General features: G+C 33.9%; 1 long non-coding RNA gene across 1 annotated transcript; it reads right to left on the reverse strand.

The window, feature by feature from the left end:
* Positions 1–1318: 1318 nt before the first annotated feature.
* Positions 1319–2070, reverse strand: LOC143613347 (uncharacterized). Its single transcript, XR_013150102.1, has 4 exons — positions 2035–2070; positions 1905–1957; positions 1662–1741; positions 1319–1563 (listed from the first exon to the last, which is right to left on the reverse strand). It is a non-coding gene; the product is annotated as an uncharacterized LOC143613347 (long non-coding RNA).
* Positions 2071–8144: the final 6074 nt, after the last annotated feature.

Here is an 8144-nt window from a genome sequence, read left to right on the forward strand (position 1 = left end):
CTTTAACATAAAGTAGCCACATTCGGTGCTTCCCGGCTGACATGGACACAACATAAATACATAACAAATAATCATCGTAACATAGATTCATATAATGAGGTTAAAACTACTATTTCAATAAGGAATTAAATGCTCACCCTAGCGTTGACCCAATTGAGTTTTACCCTCGATTCCACTTTGTGTACCGTACAAGTTCATTACACTACAAAAATGTTAAGAAATATATCAAATACTAAAACATAATGTTTCCATAATTTGTATAACTTATCATCAATAATTTGTTGCATCTGCAAATTAACAGTTCCTGGCCTTAGAGAATCAAGGTAATAGCAAGTCATTGTTTTCATGTGTAGTACGCCCGGCACCCAATGATTTCTAAAAAAACAAAAACCAAATTTAGTCAAACAAATAATAAAACTAATAAAACTTGGATTTTGATTTGTATGGTTTTGATAATAAGCCATGGGTCATTGAGGATGAAGCAAAGGGCCTTAAATACACAATTCATCATTCACATTGAGGATGAAGCATGGGTCAGTGTTGACACTGCTGCAACCAAAGGTTCTAACTGCTATGTCAATAGCAAGCCGCCATCACTTTCGACTAAAACCTTCAACTAAAACAGAGAGATTTATCGTCATAGTTATTGACGAAACAAAAAGGCTCTAATAGACCATTCATCACTGCCATCGCCAACGAAGTACGTCTCAATGGCGTCATGGCTGTAACCAAAGTTGCGATGCCAAGTAGTTGGCCACCATCATCGCCGACTAAGAGAGACAAAGAAATTGTTCGAACCTTGCCACACAACAATTAGATGATTGTTGTCCCCTTAAACCAATCATCATAGTTGTTATCATAATCCACAAAGAAATAATAGCATTAGTAAGCTTCAACAACTATAATTAGAAATGCAAATGAAAAGAAATAAAATCCATTAACAAAATAGTAAACCGTACTTTTAGCAGGCGATAAGTGAAACCAAACGTCTGCCAACTCAAAGTCAACACAATTACTCTTTGAAGACATTTTTTTCTTTATCGGTCAACACTTCAAAGTCATAAAATTAGCTTCAACATCAATAAATCCAGCCTCTTGCCCATCCTAAATGCTTTGGAGTTAAGTTACCAAATTCAAGTTCAGTGAAAGTTTCTATTTCAAAAGGAGCAGAACTATGTTGTCTTCATGTTTATTATTAGAATCTTTAATGAATTCAAGATGTCCTGCAAGCATGTGACCTCTTTAAAGGACTAGTTTTGCTGCTATACAGGAAAAAAAACCTCAAATCCAACCGAAACATGTGCAGCGGAGAGACTAAACTACCATAGAGAGAAACTCTCAAATCAAATTAAGCTCCAAAATCAAAATCAAATCAACCAAATTTAAGGATAATAATTTTTTTTTTAAAGTAACTGTTACAAAGACAAAAGCAAACCTCGAATCCAACAACAAAGATAGGCCGCCATAGAGAAAAAAAAAACTCAATTTGAGGATAACAATTCCTGGTGTAGTTGCCTTGGTTTAAAAGTGAACCACCCACCTCCAGCAAAATCAACAAAAGTTCTGCAAAGTATCCAACTTTGTTACTTAATCTTTTGCCAACAACATGAATTTATAACAACAAACCATTAAGAATAAAAATGGTTAAGAAGCTTTCTTACGACAGTAGCTGCAAAAGTTCTCCCATTGTCAGATCTATGAGACCCAAAGGTGAAATGTAACAATTGCAGCCCTGAATCTCCTTCAAAGATGGAATTAGAAAGATTAAATAGTGATACGAAGATTGAAATTGTATTTTGTATGAATAAATATCTAAATAAACACTGAATCAACGAAAGGAACAGAAACCGTAACCAGTAATAGAAGAAATTATATTCAAAGAGCTCATTTTCTATAAACCCTACCTTTTTTAAGCTCGATTAGAGATAGGAATCCAAACCAAATCTCTGTTCAAACACTGCATAGATCACAAATTCAAACAATTACATAACCTCTGTTGAACTAATCATAAAAGAATTAAAATCAATTACAAACCTAAATTTAGTTGATATCCTCCTCGTCTTCAAATACGCCGACGCCGGTTGCTCGTTACGAGGAAATGCAAATAGACATAGACATGATTGCCAAAAGAAGCAAAAGCGTCAAGTCATTTGAGATACGTGGACATCATTGAAGACGTGGAAAAGAACACGTCAATAGGCCACGCGTAGACAAACGGGACCGTCACAAAACACGTACTCAAGTTACAAAACACAAACAACATAAACAACCAAGAGTACAAATAGTAAAACACAGTGTACAACAAAAGAAACCAAGATTACAACCTCTAAAGCATCATTTTTGTTAAGAATGTTGTAATTTAATATATATATATATATATATATATATATATATATATATATATATTAATAGTAGAATTAATATCTTAACTATTCATATGAAATAAAAACATACAAATTAAACTAATAATAGTAGAATTAATGTCTTAACTATGCTAATATGAAGTTTAAAATATAACAGTAAAAAATCATATAAGAAAGCTAGGAAAAAAAACATATGAATCTATTCATTTGACTTAGAATAAAACTTTAAACATAAAAGACATAAATTGCATATTACATTCGATTTCCCAACGATAGAGCCGTAAAATTGTTTCTAATGTCGTTATCTAGCTTTTACACTCAATATAAGGTCCGGATGATCTAAGATTCCAATCCAGACTTCCTACAACAAAACTAATCCACTACACTAGATGCTAAATTAATCAAAACAGTTATATGATATTCACAATAATCTACCTCAAAATTCATAAACATAACAATAAATTACACACACTAACATCGATCCAATTCCAGTGTTACCAGTCCATCATGAAATATAATAAACAAATACAAATCTTAAACTAAAGACCTAATTATCAACAACTTAACCAAAAAAATTGAATCTCTCACATTAAAGTCGTTTAGCCATCGGTTAGTCACAACTGATGATGTCAGATTGTTTCTAATGTCATTATTTAACCTTTAGGCTCAAAATAACCGTTGTATGATCTAATCCACACTAGATTTTAGATTACATACACATATTATCTGATTTTCACAACAAACTACCTTCTAAAATCACTTCAAAGTTCATAAAGATAATGAACATAACAGTAAACTTCACAAATTAACATCGATTAGTGTCATCAGTTCTAGCCCTGCTTGTGGTGCGTACATATGATGTATATATGTGTGAACCCTCGGGTGGGCAAAAGTGAAATTGCACTAATTTTGACGTTATTTTACTAATCTCGTGAAAATAACGTTAAAAGTGACGGACGGTTAATCAGGCATCATGTAGTGGCGTTGATAGCCGAAAGACAAGGGTACATGCACCGATCAGCCGGTGTCCCGATGATTGAGTGCTATGTGCCTTATGTCCAACGCTTGATGCAAAACTACTATCGAGCCGGGGGTCTCACCGAAAGCAGCCTCTCTATCCTTATAGGGTAGAGGTAAGGCTGTCTACATCTTACCCTCCTCAGACCCTACCATAGCTTTGCTATTGGTGGGATATACTGAGTACGATGATGATGATGATGATGATGATGATGATGATGATGATAGTGTCATCAGTTCATCACAAAAATTAATAAAATACAAATCTTAAACTAGATACTTAATGATCAACAACTTAACCTAACAAAATGAATGCGTTACACAAAAGTCGGTTAATCAGTGCACGTGTCCAACTCGTAACTCAATCGGAACTCATTAGTGTATAAAATTAGGGCAAATAACTACAAATAACACAGACAAGTAATTAAAATATGCGAGAGAGAGAGAGAGAGAGAGTGTGTGTGTGTGTATATTATAATATATTATACCTACGATGCAGGATTGATGACAGGTATGCGATTCTTCCTACCAGGTATGCAAATCCTTAAATCCAGAGCCAGAGCCGTGAATCAGATTGAGCGATGGATGATGAGAGATATGGAATTAGATTACTACCATGAGAGATAGATGATGGAATTAGGTTAAGCCCTAGAAAGTGGTCGATTCGATTCGATCGATGAGATGAGATGAGATGAGATGAGATGAGAGAGGGTTTTTTACTTTGTTTTTTTTTTAACCAAAATTAGAAGATGACACTTAAAAATGAACACTTAAAGTGTAGCCCGTGTTTTAAAAAAAAAAGCTTTTTATGACAATAAAATTGATTTGTAGTGAAACACACTTACTTTTCTTATGAATTTATCATGGTTTTTATTCTTATTTGTTTATTTTATGAAAGTATTGGGGGCTAAGTGCAATAATTTACAAAGTTTAAATGTTAATTGTAGGTTTATGAAAGATTGTGAAAAAAAAGAGTCAATTTGGAAGATTCTAGAGGACTTGTTGGTCAAGTTTTGAAGCTATAACTCAAGGCCCAACCCAAGCCCACAAGTTAGAAGTCTTTTATAATATTATATGAAGATAATTAAGAGGGATTTCAGTCATTATCTAAGCAAGAAACCCGAAATACACAAAACCCTAACCTTGGCAGCCCCTTGCGATCGGAACAGCAGGAAGAAGAAAAAAAAAAGGAATCCTTGGCGGCTGTTGGTGGTTATGGCGGCTGGAGAGGAAGAAGAACATCAAGGGGGGATCTTGTGCAGCTGCTAGGCATCAATAACATCCATCAATTCAGCCATAAACCCTAAGTAATCATCTTTAAACTTTGGTTATTGTTCAAGAACCCTAACTTTGTTAAATTAGTCTTTTGCTTTGGATTGTTTTGTAAGTGATTGATAGTTTGACTTTTGATTGATTGTGTTTGAATATTGAATGAATTTAATCATGTTTAAGTTGATGTTTGTGATGTTTTTCTTAAGCATGCATGGCTGTCCAAAATCTATGAGTAGCTAAACTTGCTTGTTCTACCTAGGATAGATGATTGTTGAGTAGTTTAGACTTGTATAATGGATTGTTAATGTTCAAAACTTGAATTATTGATGTAAAGTTTAACTAAACCATAAATTAGATTGTGTGTGATGGCTGTGTTTTATGTTTTATTACTTATAATCCTCTTGCATTAGTTAATTGAATTAGTTTTGATTAATTAATTGCTTGTTAGACTCTTGACTTGGTGTTTAGGGTTTATTTGCGGGGTGTACAACCGTAGGGATAAGTGGGTAATATAAATCATCTAAAATCAGTAAAAATACACCTTCTTTGAGACCGAGAGGTGATAAGAAGTAATATTGTCTCGTTGCTTTTACTTGTTAGAATTAAGACCGCGCGAGAGCGGGTTTTTGTCTTGTCAAGTTTGAGTGTTTATGTGCAATTAGTTGGTTTAATTTGGGTTAAGTTAAATTGTTCCTCTATCCTTGGTGACATAGTATTTGTCTCCATTAGGATAGTGTGTCGATGAGACCGAGAGGATAGTCGTCATTTGAACACGTTAATAATTGTTTTTCCGGTTTATTCTTTAAAATCAACTAAAACAAGTTAGAGTTTGTTAGAGAGACTGAGAGGTAATTTGACTTTCTTAAACAAGTTTTAGTTGTGTCATCTTTTATAATCGGTGTCGTGAATATTTTCAATCCGTTGTCTTGTTATTTCTATCAACATGATTCATTCCTAGGTAGACGTCTTTATATATTGAATTTAAACCAAAGTTTTCAAAGTTTTGTCAAAAGTTTTCATTCAGTTAAGTTAAGTAGTTAAATAAATTCTAAAAAAAATCAATTAATTATTTTGGTGAGTCTTGATTAGAGTTTAGTGATTATAAACGTTTTCACGTGTCTTCGAGTTCGATATCCGGACTTTCTTCATCTGTGCTATACGCGACCTGTACACTTGCCGTTTGTGTGAACTAGGATAGATTGTTTGGTTTTTAAAGCTTAGTTGCGACTTGTGTTTTATTTATATATATATTTTCGCACATCAAAAATATTGACAAGCAAATTCGTGTCCTCGTTTATTCAAATTTTGATAAAAGATGACAATATTTAGTGACACGCGGTTTTTACACGTCATAAAATTACGGTGTGTCATTAAAGGTCTGTTTTCTAGTAGTGAGTGAGAATGATTTATGGTTATCTATCTAATCTTATCATGTACATTTTGCGCTTTTTTAAGCCTATACATGTTACATAACCTAATTCAAAAAATAAGGAAAAAAACCCAAAAACCTAATCCCCACCCCTCAAAAACCTGCCCCCCCCCCCCTCCCTTTTCTCTCCCACCCAACCAGAAAAAAAAAAAAAAAAAAAAAAAAAAAAAAAAAAAAAAAAACCTAAAAGCTAAACTCGAAAAACTAACCATAAAAACTAAAGTAAACCCAAATACTAAATTCCAAAGCTAAATCGACATTGCTCGGGAAGAGAATGGGGGGAGGGGGTTGTTAGTGGAGACAACTAGGGAAATATTTTAGTCTTTTTTAGTTTTTGATTTATATATTGTGTTATGATTTTTTTTTAATTTTTTTTGTAGAGGCTTTTGATCTCAACCTCTTAAATTGTAGGGACTAAAAACCACTTCTCATATTTGTTACTCTTTATATTTTAATCTTTACCCAAGATTAAACCTCTTACACTTGTGTGATTTTGGTTTCTTAAACAATTTAAAACATCATTAGAGTACGTAGATGGAATGTTCATTCACAAATTGTTCATTGGATTAGATTATTGTGAACTTGTATAGATTAAACTAGACTGTTGTAGACTCGTTCAACTTATGTTTTCTCGTCTGCTTTTTTTTTTGAGACGTGCCCATGGTGCTTAGTCGAATCATGGTGGTGATTCTATGTCTTTCAAAATGTTTGTAACAAAGAGTTGGCACATATTGGTCTACGATCATATCACACATCTCCTACCGTGGTTCATATGCAAGATTCAAGAAACCTGGTAGTTAAAAGAGTGTACTAAAAAAGGTGTAATTGTGTATTCCAATATTGATGATTGTTAAATATGTAGCTATATATACATAATACATACTACCTTTGTCAATTATCTAATTAAAAACTGTCTAGTATTCCCCCTACAAACTAAGGCTGGGAAATGGCCTATAACATGGAGCATAAAGTTGTGAGTCTATCTGTTTCCAACGACTATGAAAACATGTCAGTGATTAACATCTTTTGTGGATTTGAGCTCTACTCGCAGTTTTCCATTAGCAACTTCTACTGATAAAGTGATACTCAACTTCAATATACTGTCTTCTTGCATGAAAGACTGGATTTCTAGCAGGGTAAGTTGCACAAAGGTTATCACACAAAAGGTTGGTGCATCTTTTGTGTATGCTCCAAACCCTTTTAGTATTGCTTCAAGACTACTTAAGTGATAGTGTCTGCAAGAGCTTTGTATTCTGCCATTGTGGATGAGTGAGAAAATAGTTTCTGCTTTTGTTTGATCCAGGAAATGTGGTCGGAAACCATATATATGGCAACTCCCTCCGTAGATCGACGTTCATTGGTATATATCTTGGACCTTTTGAGGAAATTGTAGATTTTGGGAGGCAATTTTGATTGGTTAATAAAAATCTATTTCAGGAGAGAAATGATATCCCCACTCAGACCAAGACAAAACTTTTACTTGTTCAAATAGTCAAATAAATTTATTTATTTAGAATTACACCACGGCGTGCATTTCGTGTTATTGCTCGTCGACCGCTTCTATTTTCTAGATGTGATCCAAGTGCAAAAAAAGTCAGTTAACATCCAAGAAGGCATAAAGAGACGAATCCCCCTGCCATGGTGCAACAGTAAAGATTTGAAGATGGGAGTTGAAATGTGACGAATAGGTAGCCCGGGATCAATTGAGCCTTTTAAGTACCAGCAGATGTTGACTAGTAGGACTCGGAAAAAGCATGCATGTATTAACGTACTTTATCTACAGCAAAACTGATGTCAAGTATGGAAAAATTTGCACATTTAAGGGCCTCAACCAGTTGACGATATATTATTGGGTCTGATTGAAGAGGATTGATGTGTGCGGTTTTGGAACAACTTTTTTAGATCAAGATTTTAAATTTATAAAAACATAAACTACGTTCGGCTAAACACACTACCCAATAACATGTTGCCACCTAAAGAAGCTCCTAATTGTTTAGGAGCAACTAGAAAGAGAATCTTTAACCCAAAAGAGTTCGGTCCAGATGTAGGATACTTATCCAAAA

Source organism: Bidens hawaiensis, unplaced genomic scaffold, assembly GCF_021521415.1.
Source record: "Bidens hawaiensis isolate Kalapana, Puna unplaced genomic scaffold, B.hawaiensis_p1.1 tig00002265_1, whole genome shotgun sequence".
NCBI lineage: Eukaryota > Viridiplantae > Streptophyta > Magnoliopsida > Asterales > Asteraceae > Bidens > Bidens hawaiensis.